Source organism: Anomalospiza imberbis, chromosome 27 (assembly GCF_031753505.1).
Source record: "Anomalospiza imberbis isolate Cuckoo-Finch-1a 21T00152 chromosome 27, ASM3175350v1, whole genome shotgun sequence".
NCBI classification, from domain to species: Eukaryota; Metazoa; Chordata; class Aves; order Passeriformes; family Viduidae; genus Anomalospiza; species Anomalospiza imberbis.
This window is the reverse complement of record NC_089707.1, coordinates 3,423,310-3,443,982: the sequence shown is the minus strand read 5'-3', so window position 1 is coordinate 3,443,982 and position 20,673 is coordinate 3,423,310.

The window sequence follows — 20,673 nt, the reverse complement described above, 5'->3', positions numbered from 1 at the left end:
ATATTCTGTGTGGAATTACACCACTTGTTGATTATAGCAAGCCTCACTTGGCCCATTTGATAAAGCTGGAGTGGGTTTTTCCACAGCTGTCGTCACTGTTTTCATCCAAAGTAACTGTAACTACCAAGAAGGAAAAACGACACCAAACACACAGCCTGAGGACTGCCCAAATTTTTCCTAAAAAGTGCATAATGAGAAATTCTAATAACTTGAGGGTGGTTTTGATCCTTCAGAATAATCAGTGCTACACAACCTTTATGCACTATTGCATGTTGCCCTTGGAGACCTCACAAAGCCAGATTTTCAAACTTCCACTCTTATTAAAATTTTTCTTAAATGTCTCTTGACATCAGAAATCAAAGATATCTTTTGTATAGCAATTTTTTTGGTAAATATGGACAAAAGGATCATTTAGTTACCAATAAAACTGGCTTCTACGACGAGAAAAGTCAGGATTTTCTTTCCATTTTATTCTATGTAGTACACACTAAAAAAAAAAAAACCAATCCAAACTAGAAGTCTGCAGGCCTGTTTGAGCACTTTCCTGGCCACAGAAGCTTCATTTGGTCCTCACTGATGCCTGTCTCAAAACATCCTGACATCTCCCAGCAAAGCCAGGGGCAGGAGCTGCAGCACTTGAAGGCTCAGGACTGCAGTGCAAAATCATGTCCCCAAACTTATCTCCCATGTATTGTGTCAAATACCCAAAATATCAGGGGCTGATGATGGCAGGTGTTATTTTGGGGGGGTGACACAGTCATAGATGGGGAACTGAGAGGTTTTTTCCTCCCTCTTGCTCACTCTTGAAACATGCTGGTGGAGGTGGTGGGAAGGAGGGAACATTTTGGTCTTCCTGACTGAAGTGTTGGAGTGCCCAAACTCTCTGAGGCAGCAGCTTTCTCTTTTCCAAGCAGGATTTTGTGACAGCAAAGCCAGAGGGGTTCAGATTAATGAAGTGACATTTTTTTTTGTAGCAAATACAAGATGATGGGTTTTTTTTAATTGGGATGAGAACGTGAATTCAGCAGAGAAAAGAAAGAGCAGCTGCAATGCCTGGAAGTTAAAGAAAAGTCAAGCTAGAGGAGTTGGCTTCCAGGAGAGCATTTGTTTGTATGCAAGCATTTGCTGATGGAATTGATGCAGGGGAGAGCTCAGAGTCCTTTGTGAAGATGGGGGAGAACTTCCACCAAAAAACACACCTCTTCCAAAAATTGCAGCCCCAGAACTGCTGCCACAGGTCCTGTCCTCAGGCGTGGTCTGCAGGTGATGCTCTCAAGGACTGCAGGAGCTCCTCACCTCCAAAACATCAGCGTAATCCTTCCTAGAGTCTTCTCCCCACGCCGAGCTCATCAAAGCCCGTGCCCTCACAGCACCACCACCTCCACACCCGCTTCAAGTTTCCTGCAGGTGCCCTGGGACATCCCCAGCTGTGACTCCCCACACGCTGAGTCAAGGCACAGCAGGGCAGGGAGGGAGGCTGGGCTGGGTGCAGGATCATTTCTGCTCTCGGGGAACCTCTCACCCACGTTTCCTGCACGAATCCTGGGTGAGAGTGCTGTCTCTGCGAGGGCAGGGGAAAGCCAGTGGGTGGGAAAGTGCAGTGGCACATGGTGCGTCCCATTCTGCCTTGTTGGGCAGCTGGTACCAGAAATGTTCTGCTCCCTGCCCTGGATCCACACCCACAGCTGTGAATGCTGTGAATTTTGAGCACCAGGTATTTTTCCCTTTCTCCTCCAGGCCGTTGGTTCTCCTGTCCCTTGCCATATGGGTTAGAAGCTGCTGGCTTGGTGCTTGTGTGGGGGATGCTGGCCTCACATCTCCTGGCTTCTGACCATTTCCTCTCCCCAAAGCCACGGAGTGAGAGAGAAAATAAATGTTACAGCTGCTTTTCCCTGCAGCCATCGTGCAGCTCTGAAGGGAGGCTCTCAGCCTGCTGTTTGTGGCCCAGCATTTAATGGTGCCCCATGTCAGATCCCTTCAGCAATAGCCTTTGGTTCAGAGCCATTAAACAGCTCCATCAACAGAGGAAAGGTTTAAATAGCACATTGTGGGTTCAGGAGCATCTCGGGGCACAGGAGGAATTAAGAGGTCAGTCATGATGGATCACAATTGTCAATCACAATGAATCTCCTCTAAGATCTTATTCCTGGCAGTGTCCAGGTGTTCCAGAAGGTAATTTGGACAGCAGGGCACTGCCCCAAGCCCATGTCCTACAAAACCCCTGTCCTACAAAGCCCCTACCCTGTAAAGCAGAGTTTAAAGGACTTGGGATACACCTGCTTGAACCTGGGGAATGGGCCACGACTGAGCTGTGCCAAGCAAAGATTCATGCCTTGGTGGAGCCAGGCAGAAGGGGCTGCTGGTTCCAGGAGGTACCAGTGAGGTATCTGATGCCTCAGGTTTGAGCTTTTCTATTTTTCAGATTCTGAGCTGCTTTAGTGTGTGGGTCTGGGCTTCATATCAGGGGATGGTGAGCTCTCTGCACAGAGCAGGGAGACAAAACAATTCCTTCTCCAGCTGGGGACCAAGGACAAATGATCCAAATCTCAGGCCCAAGAGCACAAACAACGTGGGCTGGAGAGAGAAAAACAAGCAGGATGGGACTGCATGGGCTAAAGCTGGAATGGGACAATGAACTGCAATGTGCCAATGGAGCAGAGCTGATCACAGTGAGAGCCCCCGGGAGCGCTCGTGCATTTTGTGACCATTTTGGTTCATCTTGGGTGCAGCCCTGGCTGGGCTCTTGTGCTGCCCAAGGTGGATCCATGAAGGCCTTTTAACAAATCCCTGCTTTATTCTTTAGCTCTGTCCAGCCTGGGCTCTAGCTCAGCCTTCACAAGGCATCAGTTCAGAGCTGGTGGTGAAGGAAGCGTGAGCACAGCTGCCCTTGGCTCGTGAGGAGGGTGAGCCATCCTCCCCAGCATGAGCAAACCAAGCCTTCTGCAGGGCTTGGAGAGGCTGCAAAGCGCCGTGTGGGCAGCACCCTCAGGGTGCTGAGGTGCCTGAGGCTGCGACTCTTTGCTTCTCTGGTTTTTTGGGTGGCTCCACCACTGCTTTTATCTTGGTCTGCGACAGGGGAAGGACAATTGTAGCTAATTCCCACGGGCCTGAAAGAGCAGCAGTGAAATAAATTGGAAAGCCTCCTCAGAGAAAGGCAGAGAACTGGTGCTACCAGCGTGGCTGAAAGTGAAAGGGCTGAAGGAGCCTTTGGCCCACATAGGGAGGGAACCATCTTCTTGTTTTTCTGATACTCTTGAAAAGAAAGAAACAGCTGCTTTTCATTTTCTGTGTAAAACAGCACCCGTCAGTGCCAGAGCTGCTGTAGCAGCCCCACCATGCTGCATGAAGCTGGGCTGAGCCCCTCTCTCAGGGGTACTGGGGGCACCATTCCGCAAGAGCAGGCACAGGGGCTAGGGCACAGTGGTGGGAAAATGGCCTGAATTTTAGATCTTCTTAAAAAAAACCCCACCATATATTCAGCTTGTTTGGAGGTTATTGCCTTTTTAGCCATTGTTAGAGTGAAAGCAATTGGGCACATAATAATTCCCACACTGTGGCATTGAACCTCTGCCCTAACAAGGAGCCATCACTGCGCATGGTGCAAAGGATAAATTAACTTTTTCTATTATTCCCTTGAAAAACATACACTCTTGCAGTCTTCTGTGAAGATACCTTCGGGCAAAACAGATTATTTTGACTTTGGACAGCATCATTCACGAAACACTACACCACAAGTTTGGTCTGAAGAAAACCACACATGATTTGACTCTTTTTATCTCAAATCGGCGGCGGAGAGCTCGGTGCGGTTACAGTTCTCCTCATTTCTCAGAAGAGATGATCATATTTAATCACTGTGTCAGTTGGCACAAACACCATGTTTGTAGTGAAATGCTAAAAAACAGCACATTTATCTTGCCCTCGATCAAGATTTGTACGATAGAAGCTCTTAACGTTAAAACTCATCAGTAATGAAATGTTTGAAGGGCTCAGCTACCCAGCTTGTTTACTGCAGCTTATTTTAAAGAATGGTCTGATCTCTCCTGCCTAATATAACAAATACAGCATCAGTAATCTCCACCCAAGGGCATTCATTCCTTGGCAGGCTTCACTTTGGCTCTAAGATATTATTTCTGGACTTTTTTGAGGGAATGACAACTACTAACTTGCTTCACTGAGCAGCACATTTCAGAATCCAGAGCGCCTGTAGGGGTTGCCTCACAGCATGTCCTTACCAGCTGCACTGGTGCAGGAGCCAAGAGTCATTTGGAGGGGAAGAGAGGATTGGAAGAGGACTGTGATTCCCCCTGTGACCCACACCAGAGGGGCCAGAGAGTTTCTCCTGTGTTTCCTGCAGTGAATCCATCACGTCTGCTGGGAGTGCTGCAGCTCTCAGTGGCTGCTCTGGGTGCTGTTACATCACCTGCTGCTCCTAGGACTGACCTGCCCTGATTCGTGTCATTTCATTGGCACCCACTCCTGCTGTGCTACTGAGGAGTCCTAAGCACATAAAACCTCCCCTGCACCAGAGAACGAGCAAGAAAATCAGTCCTTGCCTAAAGAGCTCGCTTGTCACTCACGTTTAAATCCAGCTGGGTTTGTGTCTCCCCTGTACAGCACTGTCAGTGACAGCACAGGCCCCAGGAGACTGGCAGTGCCACTGGAGAGGTGCATGGAGTTTTGTTTGTGCTCAGGCTGCAGTTTCAAAGGCGACAGTAAGTTTGGAACATTGCTTTTCTGTCAAAAAGGCAGTTTGAGCTCTCAGAAAACCAACAGGAGGAGGGGACAGCTCCAAGTCTCACTGCCTGGCACGCAGAGCTGTCCTGTCCTCCTCCAGGAGCATCTTCCCTGGCCATAGCAGCAGCCTCCAAAGCAGCTCCAAAGGCAAAAAGGGGCATTGCTGATAGTCAGTGTAGCTGAGAGCATGTCAGTTCAAACCCTCCCTCGGGTGCTGCTCAGCAGCTCGGGGCTGTGGCACCATTGCTTTCGTAGAGCGTTGAGTTTCGGTGGTTTCCAACGACTTGTTCGGTTGATATGAAATTGTGGAGGAGTTGAAAACTCAGCTGTGCCCTAGGCCAAGCAGACCAATGAAGAGCCATGCAAGGCCTGCACCTTGTCCCTGAACAAGTTGTCACACGCCCAAAGCTGCCAGTTTCCCTCCTGCCACTGAAACCCCAGCGCCAGCAACTCCTGGAAGGTGTGCACTCATGTTCTGCAGGATCATCCATCTGCAGAAGCTTCTGGGATGAAAAATGAAGCTGCTCCTCTGCTGCCACAAGCCCATTTACTCAGGAAGTGCTACCACAGAGCCAGAGGCAGTGACAAGATGGAAAAAGAACAGCACCGGCATGGCATCCCATCACAACGACCCTTCCCACAGCACAGCTGAGCCAAGGCATCATTGGAGGGGTGATGCTTGTAAGCAAAAACCCCAGTCAGGCACAGCCTCCCACATGAGCTTGATGAGATTCATGTCCATGGGGTAGCTACATGAACCTTGCACTTTTTTCTTCCACCTTTTGAAGGCTGGAGCTTTGGGCAGGTTGTTTGGGGAGGTTGAACTGGGGTGTGCTTGTTTTGTGCTATTTGATGCTGAGCTTGTGGTGGTTTCTGGTGTATTTATAAACGTGAAATGGATTTATTATATAACAAGGGTGTTTGTTTTTCCTAAAAAATATATGGAAACAATTTCAAAAACCTGAATTATGGCTAAATAGCTTCTTTTTGCACAGATGACTCTGGTCCTTCTCCTCTTGTAGCCTTCCTTCAGTGCCCTTTTCAGAAAAAATCTTTGGATTTATATATATGTGTGTATGTACATGTAAATATAGCTTATACAGAGATGGCTTGTATCTTTTAAATATATAAAAATATATATATCATTTAATCAGAATGCAATGACTTCACTATGCTTGCTCTAAAACACAGCTAAAAATGAGTTATAATATATAAAAAAATAAAATTTCTGTAAATTTCTATCAGACAGGAAGCTGGATCTTTGCTAATATTAATGAATTCAGCACCTCATGATTACTACCCATGGCACTATAGAAAACAAGAGACATTCACATTTCACCATGGCACTGGCATTTTACTGTAATTGGGAAGATTTTCTCTCTTTGGAGGCTTTCCCCTCCCCTCTCAGAAGGGAATTGAGTGTCCCATCAGATTAAACAGAGAGCTAATGCTCATATGGCTGATTTACTACTCTGCTACTGCATTGATTGAACCCAGATACAAATCCTAAGGACAAAGTTATACATCCTGAAGCATTAAAAAAATCCTTTATTTCTGTTGTCATCCTGTACTGAACTATTCTGAGTGCTTCAGGAAGGCTAAAGTTCTTTGGACATGCACATTTGGGCTGGATTGGGAAAGAAGAATCTACAAAGATAAATCTACACAAACAAAAAAAACTGTTGCTGTGCTATGGCCCCCAGTCTGGGAATATAGGGAAAGGGCAGCTCAAGCAAATATTGGTTGAAAAAAGAAAAAAAAATAAAAAAGGGAAAAGAAAAATTAAAAGGAAAAAGAAAAAGAAAAGGAAAAAGAAAAGGAAAAAGAAAAGGAAAAAGAAAAGGAAAAAGAAAAGGAAAAGGAAAAAGAAAAAGAAAAAGAAAAGTAAACTCGGGGAGGGAGTTGGTCATACACATATCTTGAATTTTTTCTGCAGGTAAAAAACTTTTCTTTCAGTTTCAAAGCTACTCATGTCCTTTACTACAGAGATGTGGCTGTCCACAGCCCCTTGAGGTTTTCTGATCAACCCTTGGGCTGCTGGAGGTGAGAGCAGGGATTTCCATGGAGAGAACTGACAGTACAGACCTGCAAACCAGCCCGGGAGAATTCCATTACAGCCTTGAGATGCAAGTAAAGCAACAGCAAAGGCAAGTCACCCCAGCCTTTGAAATGCCAGTTTACAGCGTGAGCAGGGAAAAATAACACTTTGTTAACTTCTTGTTTAGGAAAAAAAGCAGCAGAGCACTTCCTTTAATGACACATTAGCTGACAGTGGTGCTTTTATGACTCTTTCCTAGTCACTGATGAATCACTGGATGGAAGTGTGAGGACAGACTGTTCTTAATCCAAGGGTTTCAGTCCAGTGGTTCAGTGTCACCCAAAACAAGGTGCTTCTCTTGCTCCTGCTCTCTCTCATGTCATTGTCATCAGCAGTTCTTCCTGCCCAAGTCCTTGATGAGCCCAGGATCACCTCTGATCACCCTGGGGTCTGTGTGCCACCAGCAGCTCCCAGACCAGGCTCCCAGTGCCCCCACAGCTCCTGCTTCCCACCAGACAAGCCAAGGAGTCTCCAGACTTCACCAGGCATTTTTCCCCTTGTATTGCCTCCTAATGCAGTTCATATGTTTAGGCATTACCCTTCACAGACATCCATTCTTTCCAAGTCCCTTACATTTTAGATTATATATCCTTGGTTTTGATCCTTTGCATCAGAAAATAGGGTTTTTTGAAGCTTAATAGTGAGGGTTCAGTGCATCTGCCAGAGTTCCTGGCACAGCCAGCATCCTGCAGGAGCAATTACTTTCCAGTGAGTCTCTAAAATTGCTTATTTACTTCCACTTGTAGGCCAAAAATACTTTAAAATCAGGACAGTTTTTTCCAGTTACACAATCACCCAAAATATCTTGAATACATAGACTTCCACTGTGGTTCAATAGTCAATCTGAAAATAGCCAAAACAGTTTGTAAAGCATGTTAAAAGTGTTCTCTCCCAGAATCCAGCCTTTAGAAGTGCAGCTCTATGGTCCAAGTCAACCAACGTCACGAAGCAAAATCAATTCCCCTGATTTTATAAGAACACAGGGGAAAAGAGACAGCAAAGGAGAGGGCAGCCAGTCTGTGGTGCTCTTTAGCAGCTTCCTGGGCAGAATTATCACAACCAGCCACTTCCAGAATGTCCTTTCATGTCTATTCATGTTGGCTTTATTTGCTGCTCTTGGTAAAACAAAGCCAGAGTTGGTTTCTGACCAGCCATGAGATTTAGGATATTTTTCCATTAGAGCTTTTTAATTAATTAGAGTGAGTTTAGAGCATTAAGTGTGGGGCATCTGCTGCTCCTACCACTTTCATTGATCAAAAGCATTGATAAACCTGCTCTGGACTACAGTAGTTTAAGAATCAGAACCCTTCTCTGTCTTGAAGGTACAGGTAACAAAGTGTGCAGTGATCTTGTAAAGCTCTCCAGAAAATCTTCTAAAGATCTCAAGGCACTCTGCAAAGTGAGGCTCCATTTGTTTTCCTTACTCATGCATATTTTAAACTCCCTTTTAAGTTTCAACGGTTTGCATGGGTGTAATTCAGAACAGACTGGGGCCTTACATATTTTGCATACCAACAAGTTATGCGAGTCCAATTTCTGAAAAAAAAAAAAAAAAAGAAAAGATTATATGAGCATTATGATGCAGCTGTGGAGTAGCTCACTGGAAAAAAAATAATAACACAACAAATCCTGAAGGATTCACTTTGTAATTTTAAATGGATGTTCACAAATGAGAGCAAGCTTTGTGTTCATCAGCAATGTGCAGAAAGGAATCAGCCTCTCTCCAAACCTACTGAAGAACCATGGTCTTAATTTGTAGGTTTAATTAATTTGTAGGCACCCATATATGTGTGTGTGTGTGTATATATGTATATATACATATATATATATATATATGTGATCTAGACTTTAAATGTTATTGAAAAAGTAGAAGTAGTGTGATAAACCTATATTTTTTTTATATATGTCATCTAGATTTTAAATGATATTGGGAAAATAGAAATAGCATGATAAACCTATATATATATATATATATGCATTTTTAAATATGTAATCAAGACTTTAAATGATATTGAAAAAGTAGAAATAGCATGATAAACCTATATAAATATATATATGTATCTAGACTTTAAATATGTAATCAAGACTTTAAATGATATTGAAAAAGTAGAAATAGCATGACAAACCTATATATCTATATTTTTAAAAATATATGTCATCTAGACTTTAAATGATATTGAAAAAGTAGAAATAGCATGATAAACCTATAAATATATTTTTATATATGTGATCTACACTTTAAATGATACTGAAAAAGTAGCAATAGCATGATAAACCTATAAATATATTTTTATATATGTGATCTACACTTTAAATGATACTGAAAAAGTAGCAATAGCATGATAAACCTATAAATATATTTTTATATATGTGATCTACACTTTAAATTATATTGAAAAAGTAGCAATAGCATGATAAACCTATATACATATTTTTATGTATGTCATCTACACTTTAAATGATACTGAAAAAGTAGAAATAGCATGATAAACCTTCAAAGCTGAAAGAAAAAAGAACCTGTGTTTTAACTTAGCGTTGAGTATTTATACAGCCGGCACCGTTTAGTCCGGCATGTTTGAGTGAGTGCAAGTCTGTGGTTGCAGTTGTGTATAAAAATACTGCAGCCTGCTCCTGCTTTAGGAACTAAACTTCGGTTCCCAATAGCTCCCTCTGTAATTCTCTTTCCAAATAAAAGGACGAACTATTCCTGGCTCGTAACGGTGTATTTCTGTGGCTTCTTGGACTATAATGAAGGCAGTCTGGAATGTTAAAAATTACATACTCAATGCCAGTTCTGAAGCCACGGTAATTTAGGCTTTAAATGTTTTGAAGTTTACATTTTGAGTCTGTTATTGTACAACTTTTTAATTAAAATGTTGCTGTAGTCCAGATCACTAATGCTTCTTGCTCAAAGATCCATTAACATCCATCTTAAAACCACTTTGTAAGGAACTTGATAATTTTGGTATTGAGGGCTAAGGCCATCTGCTTGGAAAATTATTTGGTTTTTATTTGGCTCCTTCTAATTGTAGAAATTCAAAGACATCTTTGATATCCACTGGATTCCAACAATGGAAACATCAGTTCTCTTTCTGTAAATGCTTCAGATCTGTCTCTGCTGTAGACTTAATCTTGATGCAGTTCAAGAAATAATCTGCCAAGCTTGTCACCCAGGAATCAGGGCTGGATTTTCCTGCAGAGCCAATATGTACCATTGATGCACACTATCATCTCTATGTTCTCCCATTGGAATGCTACTAAATAAATCAGAAAAACGTGACATGCTCACTTCTAGATGTCCTCTTAACCCAGTAACAGCTATTCTTAGGATTAATAGCTCCACGGACTCTTCTTGTTACCATCTGTAGCAGAGAGTTTGTAGACATTTGTGCTTGAAATATGCTTTCACATTTATATCCTGTGGACAATGAAGTGAGACTTAAACCTGACCTTCACTCTCAAGTTAAAATTCCTCTCATACCCTTGGCTTGGTGAAAATTCTGCATGTTGAGGGGGAAGTCAGAGCTTTCCAGGTGTTTCTTGTGCCAAAAACCTCAGAAATCTATTTACATTTAGTTCAGGTTTAGATAATTTTGGTATTGAGGGCCTAAGGCCATCTGCTTATAAAGCTGTCTGGGTTTTATTTGGCTCCTTCTAATTGTAATTCCTGTACAATGTAAAATCATAAGCTTTTGTTGTATTTGCATTTACTAATCGTTGGGCAATAATAACAATTCCCAGTGTAGCATCCATGGGGTTCTTGCAGGACTGCAAACGTTGCCTAAATGCTTAGAGAGAGAGCTCTGGGCAGCTCTAAGGTAGTAAGGAAACAAAATCCTTTCCTATCTGAAACAGCCACTCAGCCAAAAGGTACATTTGAAAAATAGAGTGGACCTCACTAGTCTCTGCCTCTGAAGGCTTCAGACTTTGATTTTTGTCATCCCACACCTCAATATTATGTACTAAGAGAAACAAACCCCCTCTGACATGACCATTGGCATGAGCTGCCTTCACAGCAACCACACGCTTCGGCACCCAGCGCATCTCTTGCTGTGACACAGAATCCTGCGTTGCACCTGATTTTTGGCTATGAATTTAGGTTTTCAGGTGTAAGCAAAAATGAGGTGTTATTATTTCCACCTAATCAAGTCAAAACCAGTTTCACTTTCTTTGAAGCTTTTTATCTCCCTACAACTGGATTTGAATCTCTGACTTCACCACCACAACCCCAGAGCCATAACCACAAGGCCACATGGTTGCAGAGCTGTTTTTGGAGGTGGTAGTGATGTGAGTTATTTTAGAAGCTGCTAGCTATAAATTTCAGTTATATTTGAAGGAGGGTTAAGTGAGCTTTGAAAATCCTTGGTGAGTCTGTCCTTCAGTGACTAGCAGGCAATTACTGAGGCTGCTGGCAGGAGTGGGAATGGAAGGATCATCCTGCAGCTTCTACCAGAAACCACCGAGTACAAACAAGCAGCAATTGTGAACGGCTCAACTGATTGTCCTTGTTGGTATTGCTGTCCCAAGATGGGCTGTGACGCAGAGAGTCAATCTGCACAAAGTCACTTTTTCATTATAGTGAGCTCCAAATAGCATCAAAACAAGTAGTTTTTAGATCTCTGGGCTGTGCATGATAAACGCAGCCCAACCACCTTGGCTCTTTTTTAAAAAGGTTTCACCCTGACCCTTCGGTTCATGAGGCATTTTTGCACTGCTGGCTTCCTGCCTGAAAATAAACGTGAATCTGCTATTCCATACCACTTGTTCCATAAACTACAAGGGCAAATGCTGGGAGCTATGACTGGAACCATTTCATATTTGCAAAATAAGGATCGCTTGCCAAAATGATACGCAGGATTTAAAAGCCTCACTCGCCAAGATCCATTGAAAAGAGCAGCCTTGGCACAGCCAAAACCTCATTGTTGGGTATGATGTGAGATAAAAGCCCCAAAAAGCAACAACTGAACTGCACAATGAGTTCCTAAAAGCTAAAAAAAAAAAAAAAATGTGGAATTCAATTCTTTGACATGTAGGAACTGTTTACACTTCTCTGTTCTCATAAGAGTAACTTTCAACTGCACAAGTTAGCCACATCTGTGTGAAATGCAGATAAATCAGGGAGTAGAGTGATTTCAATCAGAATAAGGGTCATAGTAGAGATGGTGGCTGAGAGATGGTGGGAGTTACTTGCTCAAGATCATGCTTGATACACTCAGCTCCCTGTTGAGTGTTTCCTTGTGGCTGGTACAGCAAAGCACAGCAGTTTGAGCAGTGTAACCGAGACGCTCATGACACAGATGAGCTTTCCCACTGGAGATGCTCTCACACAACAGCCAAGCTCCAAAGGAAAGGCAGAGGGCAAAAATGCTGCTGCCACACAAACCCCACAGAGGTGGTCAGCCTCAAAAACAGAGTAATAGAAATAACCTAGTGGTTCAGGGCACAACTAAGGTAATCCTTTAAGGAGAAAAGAGAAGATAATTCCTTGGATTTGTGGAACTGCAATAGAATTAGCTACAGTTGCCTTTAGCGGGGTGAGAACTGGCCTTATCATCCCAGGGAGGGATGAATTTTCCATTATTTTCTCCTTCAAGCACAGAGCCTTCTCTGAGCCATTTCTGCGCCTATATAAGCTGGGGATGATTAAAATTGGGAGGAGAGAACAAAAACACCTTACTGAGGTGTTTGTGACTGCCCAGAAAATGGGCAAGTCAGGGAAATCCTCCTGCTCCAGTGAAGTTGCTCCCACCAACCACTCTGAGACGAACACTGGGACTACAAAAAAAGACATTAAGAAGTTACTGATGGCTCCTTTTCATGCCCAGGGCAAAAAATAACCTTTAAGGTGATGCTGATGCAGAAAAGGACGTGAAATACTATAAATACTCCTAGAAAATCAGTAAGTCCCACCAGCCTAATGATGTGGATTTATCACCTATGATTCCAGGTCATTTTTACTCACAGATACAAGAAGTCACTTAACATTAAGATTTCTTAGGATGCTGTACAATGGCAACTCAGGAATAAAACAGCATTCTCAGCCACGAAACCAGATCTATTTTGATACTTGAAAGCAACTTTGGAAGTAGGAGTCCCTTTGGAATTGAAGTGAAAACCCTGCAAGAAAAAAATTCAATACAATTTACGTTACATGTAAAAGGCATGTGGGAAGTCAGCGATAAAGTGCAGCTGACCTCTCCTGCTGTCTCTCAGGAAATCAGAACTCAGTCGTGCCTGTTATAACTATTATTTAAAAGTTGGGGAATGGCAGCATTTAGAGACTTGTGGACAGAGGTCTTTCAGTGAGGAACTCACAACAGCCATTTTGTCCTGGTTTCCAGGAAGAAAAGGTTGCTCCTGGAGCCTAAGAAAACTGTCACGAAATTCTCGAAGGAAAAAAGAAAACATAAAAATCCAAACAAACAAAGAAAACATTTCACTAGAACCCATCTTTGGAAAAATATAAAAATATTTTTCCACCCAGAGAAATAACTATAAATAATGTTTGAACTATTAAAAGAGTGAACGCAGAAAAAGGCTATTTACATAGGAGTGTTTTGTGCTGTTTCAGTCTAATTTGTCACTGATGTAGGAGCCTCATACGTTAGCTGGAGGAAATCCAGAGTTTTCAAAGGTTTTCTGTCAGGGCTTGAAAAGCTGCCAGTTTTTTTAATGGAGCCGAGCAGTCTCAGGCCTGTTGTTCTCAAAGATTTTGTGAGCCAGGGCTGAATGTTAGCAGGAAACAGAGCCAAGTGGGCTTCCTGAGCGTCTGAGAGAGGAAACACTGTAATAAGCATGGAGGCTGTGGTTAAAAATAACTCTGGTATATAAAGGCTGCAAGGATCCCCTCTCGCTCACACTCGCCGCTGCCTCTTGGCTGCAGCTTCCCGCTGACTCCATGTGAATGAGATGCTTTGCCATCCCCTCGGAGCAGGTGGTTTTTAAGCAGAAAAAGACAGAAAACAGCCCACGGAGAAGCTGAGCACAAGGCAGCTCTTATTGAGTTTCCAGCAAGCAGGATCCAGGCTTTATTTCGAGAGCGTTGTCAGGCTGAGCTGTGCCACGGACACGGAGAGTTTCAGTGTCTAACTTTAGGCTGAAGTAAAAGTTATGTTAGAAAAAAAAAAAAAACAAAACCCAAAAAACTCGGGTTTTTTTTCTGTGATATGAAACCTGAAAAGGGGAACAAGGCGAATCGTGGAAGGTTCTTGAGCAATAGGTGAAAGGGCCCCCCTAAATTGTTACCATCAGGCCCAGTGTGGCTTGGACCACTTCTGCTAGAGAAGGTTTAGTCCTACCCTGTGCCCCCCTCGCCCAGCTGGAGGAGATGCATGTGGCAACCACAAGCTGCAGGATTGGCCACCCACCATCAATCAGAGCTCTGCAGTCCCCCTGCCTCAGTTTCTCACCCTGCTTCTCCTCACCAAATTCATTTGGCATGGGATTAGGCCCATCTTTTCTCTCAAATAAGTGATTTTCCTTGCAAATGTGGGATAAAACCCACGCTGGTTATTTGGTAAATTAAGGCACCTTTTTCCCTGCTGTAACCTGACACTAACAGCCCCATGCAGTCCATGCTGAACACTTCTTTGTAGCTCACATTATGCTGTAATTGGCAAAACACATTCTTCCCAGGCTTGTGTTTTTATTACAAACATTTATTTGGCGCTTTATGTGGCAAATGAAAGGAGAATTTCACAACTCATTCTACAAAGTTGCATTGTATCAGGCTGTCCCTTGAAAAAGCATTTTATTGCTCAAGAATGGCTGTAACCGTTCAAGGGGTTTCAACAGCGTTGTACTCTTCAGCTACAATTTTTTTATATACTACAGCACCAAATATTAATAATTTTGATCAGTGTTAACCCTGACAACTGGCACTTGATTCAGCAGTGGGTGTGACATTCCTCACAGGCATCAGCTGAACAATTTGGAGCAAAAGTTCAGGTGTGTGGAAGAAAATAAGCTTAAGTTTTGTTTCTGAATAGCATTTTCTGTGAAACATTTTCTATGAAAGTATTTTCTGTGAAACACAAAGCACTGTTCCTAAGCTCAGACATAGCCAGGAATTTAAATATATAAATATCCTAAAATGTAGGCATTAATAGCTCAAGGGAAAAAAATTATCACAACAAAGGACACCAGCATCTGGAAAAAAGTCTATCCCGAAATATCCCACTGAAGTTTCAAAGCTTGAGCATAATTATATAAATAATTGTGATCATGGAAAAAAATTATATACCATACTGAATATTTCAGTGATCTAAGTCTGCAAGGACTTGAGAGGCCAGGAAGACAAATGAAATCAGCTGCTCTGTATATACAGCCTGTCCTGCAGAGGTGCCTGTCTTCCTCTCACTGGCCAATTCATGCCTCTGATTCACACTTCCATGTATTCAAACAGGGAAAGTCATTCCAGGCAGCCAGCAATGCCAATTAGCAGCGTCACGGTTAATGAAATGCTTGCTCCAATGTTTCCCATTACTTTACTCTGGGACATATGACTAATAAATCACACAGGTGCAGCACAAAGATGGTATTTTATAAAGGAGAACCAAACCCCACATGTTCATCACGCTAAACAAGGCTTTGCAACCTACACCCCACATGAGCTCCCACTTTGTATATTTGGTGAATAAAGCTCCACTTACCAGGTCCAACCATAACCTATAACCATGTTTTACTGGCCAACAAGGGAAACAGCCCCAAAGCCTTCCTCACTCCTCAGTAATTCTCTTCTGTTTAAGCTTTGTCCAGTCTTCTCTCCCACTCCCCCAGTTAAAACATGGAAACTTCAAAGTGGCAAAAAACTCTGCTGAGAAGGGCACCTGCATCTGTGCTGACTCAGACTGCAACAGATCTCACAAATTAAAAAGAGGAAAAAAAGCAGCTGATTAGGGCTTTGATGTCCCCTCAAACAGATTTTTTTTTCCCCCTGCATTTATTAAACCTCAAACACAGTTCTCACTTCTAAACCCAGTCAACTTGGCACATCTGACAACACTCGCTGTCCTAAGTGGACATGACAGATAAGACACCATTTCCCTTTCCCTGCTGTCATCTCCAACCAGTTATACAAATTTTCTATTAAAAATGGAGGCCAGGAACAACACAAGCAGTATGAACACTCAAAGTGTAACCCTCCTGTATTCCAGAATTAAATGAGTTTCATCTTCTTGGATTCCCAATGTTGTAGAGCCCATTAAATATTTGTTAACCATAAAAGTAATTTTTCTGAATGAAATCACACAGGTGCTTCTGCCCTATGCTCCTGTTATTCCATGACCCAACTGGCCATTTCTTCACTAAATATTTGCTTCTGTAATCTAAAGTATTTGGCAGCAACTGAAAACTACTTGTCATGATCAGTGACTGACATTTCAAGCAGTTTTGCTAATATGATTCAACATGCTTGCCAAGTTTTGGAAACTGTGGTATCACTTCACAGTTCTGTAAGAAGAAAAAAAAAATTTCAAAAAAATTTCAAACGTGTTTTTAATTGCCAGCTGAAAGGGACATCTGCAGAACAACATATGGGCATTCAGCACACGTCAGTAAAAGCTGGCAGAAACACAGCTACATACCTAATCAAAGCTGATCATTTAAAAAGTGGCATATGTTATTTAGGTTTGAAGAGTCCCCAGATCAAAAATTACAAAAAATCATTTACAGCTGAACACTATCATTCTTCACACAGCAAATTCAAGTAGCAATACATAATTACCTCAATTATATTCACTAAATATCTGAATTTTTGCATGATTTATTCAACCATGAACATATTTTCTTGCATATTTCTGAGAAAAGTTTTATTTATATAGTTTGACTTACGTATTGAAATGGAATTTAAGCTGGTTTTCCTCTGCATTGATGGGAGTCTGCCTTGCTAAAGCAGGTTGGAACTATCAGAACTTGACTTTTGCTAATCTTTTGGGAGCTAAGTTAATAAGGCTTTCACTAAGATTGCCATCACAGGGAATGGAAGGGATAGAACTGCCAATAATCACATTGAGAAAGCAGAAGTGCTAAAAAATATTTCTGTTCTCTCTTTGGGAAAAAGCCAGATGCTGTATCGAGATCAGACAATAATGATGTTGAAATACTTTCCATTACAGTAACTAAGGAGGATGTTAAAACAACTGCTACTCATCTCAAACAGTATTAAGTTGCCAGGTCTGGGTAATTTAGAAGTGAATGTTTCCAAAGAACCAACTAAGGACATATCCAGATGGTTAATGTTTATTATCAATTCATTTCAGAGCAGTGGGGAAGCCCCAGGTGACTTGGAGAATGTTAATATTATGTCAATATTGCAACAGGGTAAACAGAATGACCTAGATATGCCTGTCAGTGTTACATAAACCTGGGCAGAGACAGGGAGGACTTGAGACATAAAAAGAATTCTAAGTAAAGATGGTTTGGTTACTGGTGGTGGTTTGAATAAGTACGTGCCTGGGTGCAGTGTGATTTTCACAGTAGGAAAGAAGCACATGACAAATTAACATGGTGTGCACATGCAGACTGGTCCAGCCACAGGCCAGGACATCTGGAAATGGAATTTAGATTTTAATCAGGTAGGTTTATTGGTTCTTGATCTCTTTTATCAATGCTTGCCATTCAATGTTGTTAACAATAACCTGGAAGCAAACAGAAATTGTTTCTGATAAAGCCCTAGATGACAAGGATCACAGAAGTGCAACATAATTTGAAGAACATGTCATTGTTAAAGGATTATTTTAACTATCCAGGAAGACACAAACCCCACTCATGGCAATACAGGGAAGCTGAAGGCCACAGTTCTAGGAATGGAACATGCAAGCTGCTTTTTGGCAAGGACAAAAATAGGTTCCTACATAGGCCAACAGGGAATTATTCAGAAAAACCGGGACACCAAAATTGCTCTGCTCTCAGACATCCTGATTGATGGTGTCTTTCACAGCCTCTACCTTCCTGTGCAACCCTAAACCAGCTGCCTTTCTCCCAGTGGTTCCAGTTCTCTCTTGATGCTCCCTAGCCCTTCCACCAGCATTCCCATCAGGTCTCCCAGGGCTTTGCTCCACCTTCCAGTCTTCCCCCACATCCCATGTGCTCTGCTTTCAGCACTCTCATAAATTCAACCTTCTCAAGAAGCCTGGCAGCCAGCACTGAGTGCAGAGGGTGCTGCTGGCCTGGACTGGGGAGCTGAGAGAGTATCATGGAATCCCAGCATGGTTTGGATTTGAAGGGACCCCAAAGCCCATCCAGTGCCAGCCCTGCCATGGCAGGGACACCTTCCACCGTCCCAGGCTGCTCCAAGCCCTGTCCAGCCTGGCCTCGGGCACTGCCAGGGATCCAGGGACAGCCACAGCTGCTCTGGGCACCCTGTGCCAGGGCCTGCCCACCCTCCCAGGGAACAATTCCTTCCCAAAATCCCATCCATCCCTGCCCTCTGGCAGTGGGAAGCCATTCCCTGTGTCCTGGCTCTCCATGGCACAAAGCTGGGGGAGAGGAGGCCTTTGCCAAGCAGCTACTCAGCAGAAGACCATGACAAAGGGCACAAATCAAATCCTTAAAGAGAAGTGACTCATGTTTTGTCTGCTACTCCACTTTTCCAGTGCTCAAACCTCAAGAAAGACTATGGAAATAGCTCAGAGGAGAATCACTAAGGAAAAAAAAGTATTAAAGGAAAATAGGTTTTCCTAAAAACCTAATGAGCCACTTCAGCTCATCAAAGAGATGGCTCACCTTCATCTGTCAGTCCCTGCATGGGAATCAGCTCCAGTCATGAAAAGTCTGGTCAAAAAGGCTCGTTTCTCCAATTCAGTCCTGATGTTACTTTATTCAGACAAAAGACCTACAGGATTAAATCACTCTCCCCAAATTAAGATGCGTGTCTCTGACACATACCTGTATATTTCATTTTATGTGGTTGTTTACATCATTTTATCAACTTCCTTGACAGCAGATTCTAAAATGTGCCTACTCAGAACCTGCAGTTAAAAATAGAACAGAAATGTGTAGTCAACAGAACGGTGACAATTTGAGACAGGCAGGGAAATCCTCTGTCTCATTTCAATATGAGGGGTTGGTCATGGTGTTACCTGTACTGCGTACTCTAGGTGCCAGGAGGTGTCATTTTCAGGTGGTTTACCCTGGTATTACTATTATTACTCGTTTGCTCTAGGTGCAATCAGGACTTTCTGAGAACAATCCCTGAGAAAGGAGCTTTTTGTTTTTTTGAGTTCTGTAGTGACTCAGAGCTGGGGCAGCCAGGTGACCCGGGTATTGCACCAACCCACCCAGCATCGAGCTTCAGTGGGCACAGCCCTGCACAGCCTTGGGTTCTTCTATTAACGTGCAAAACCTTGATTGCAATTCCTTTAAAAGGTTCTCCTTGATCTAAAAGCAACAGGAGACAGCAGCAGCAACACCTAGGAAAATGAACTTTGCCATATAAAAAACGGCTGAGTCCGTGTTTACTTTGGCTGGAAGACAAATCACACATCATTTAGCTCTCCTCTACCCACAGAAGATTAACAAATACTTTCTAATCTCACATTCTTCACATTTATACACCAGTGGCATCACTCCTGATCTATGCTAAGTGAGATCACTGCCAGGATCTTGTGTTTAGGTATTTAAAATAAGAGTTGTGAGCAGCAAAAAGCCAGAAAATGTCAGCACAACTGTCACAGACCGAGTGGAAGGTCATGGCAAAGTTGTTCTCAATTTGTGCAGAACCAGTGACTCACAAGGTAAATAAATTCTCACATTTGTCTCCCCACGTTTAGTGCAGCTCTCAATGTTTAGCCTAGCTGCTTTTCTTGAAAACAAAAAGAAACTAAAGGCAGTGAATTTATTATTTTGAGTGCTTGGCTTTCATCCTCTCTGCCCACTAAACTTTTCCTTTACACAAAGAAAATGCAGAGTTTGGTGATGGAGCCATAAACAAAGTCCTTCCAGTGTCTGCTGGAAGGCAGCATCCAACTGGAGCTCCTCGGTGAAACCTACACGTCCAGTTGTATATCCTAGAAACAAAATATTTTGTTATAGCTTTGCTGAAATCACAAGCACATAAACTGACACAGACATTCAGGGTGTGTTATCAAGGGAGTATTCACATTCATTCTGAATTCATCAGAGTGTATTTTCTTGGCTGACTCACAGCCCCATATATACGTATCATTCACTTAAGGACGTTTTATTAGAGGAAAAGAGTTTACATTGAAAGATTACACAAGTGTGACATTACAGAGCCATGAGTCACACATCTTTGTGTACAGCGTTACCATGCATTCAGCGTGTTGATTCTGCTCCAGTCACAGAAGTTTGGCTGCTCCTTCTGGCCAACCTGTGAACTTTTAGAATGAAAACTATAGAAAGTTAAACAAGAGATATTCCTGATTTTAAAACACGTGTAGCTATTGAAACGATCATTTACTCGCCCTAGCAACTGAGTTTTCCCAAGGTGGTTAAACACAGCCACAAGGCTGGGATGGGCTCTGGTGAACAGGCTCAAAGTGCTTGGGAGAACCAGAGCCCATCAAGGGCATTGCTCCTTCCCCTAAATGTGAGAGCTGTTCTCCTGCACCCTCCTGATTTCCAGCTCACATAGAAACCCCTCTAAAAGTGATTGCAAAGGAAATATGGAGGGGGAAAGGAGAAAGCATAGCTCTTTCTTTGAGCAGGCTCTCAAAGAATCAGTCTGTCCCTTGACAGATCATAGTTTTTTCCCCTTTCAGATCTGTCACTTTTGCTCCTGGATGATGGCCAAGCAGCCATGATCCTCAGAAACAGGAGTCTGGAGCATGTTATCAGAAGTTATTGGAGAATTGCTCCTTCAGAGTCAGCATCTGAGCTAG